This window comes from Plasmopara halstedii, assembly GCF_900000015.1.
Source record: "Plasmopara halstedii genome assembly, contig: Scaffold_1079, whole genome shotgun sequence".
Classification (NCBI taxonomy): Eukaryota; Oomycota; class Peronosporomycetes; order Peronosporales; family Peronosporaceae; genus Plasmopara; species Plasmopara halstedii.
In genome coordinates, this window is record NW_020187994.1 from 1 (window position 1) to 243 (window position 243).

Genomic DNA, 243 nt, shown 5'->3' on the forward strand with positions numbered 1-243 from the left:
AAAATATTCATGAATTGAGCGACATTTTGAGGCAACAGCTTGACGTTCATTGGCCCGATCCAGACGACGATATTTGGTTGCTCTGCTGTCTCCAGTATAAGCTTTACGAAACTGATTTCCAGCTCCCTCCTTCCAGTTAATGGCGCTCTGGGATGCTGGTTCTAAAACAATGTCGTCTTCAATAGCAATATAGTCCTGATCGTCATCATCACTGGAAGAAAGCAGCGGTTCATCCTCGGGAGG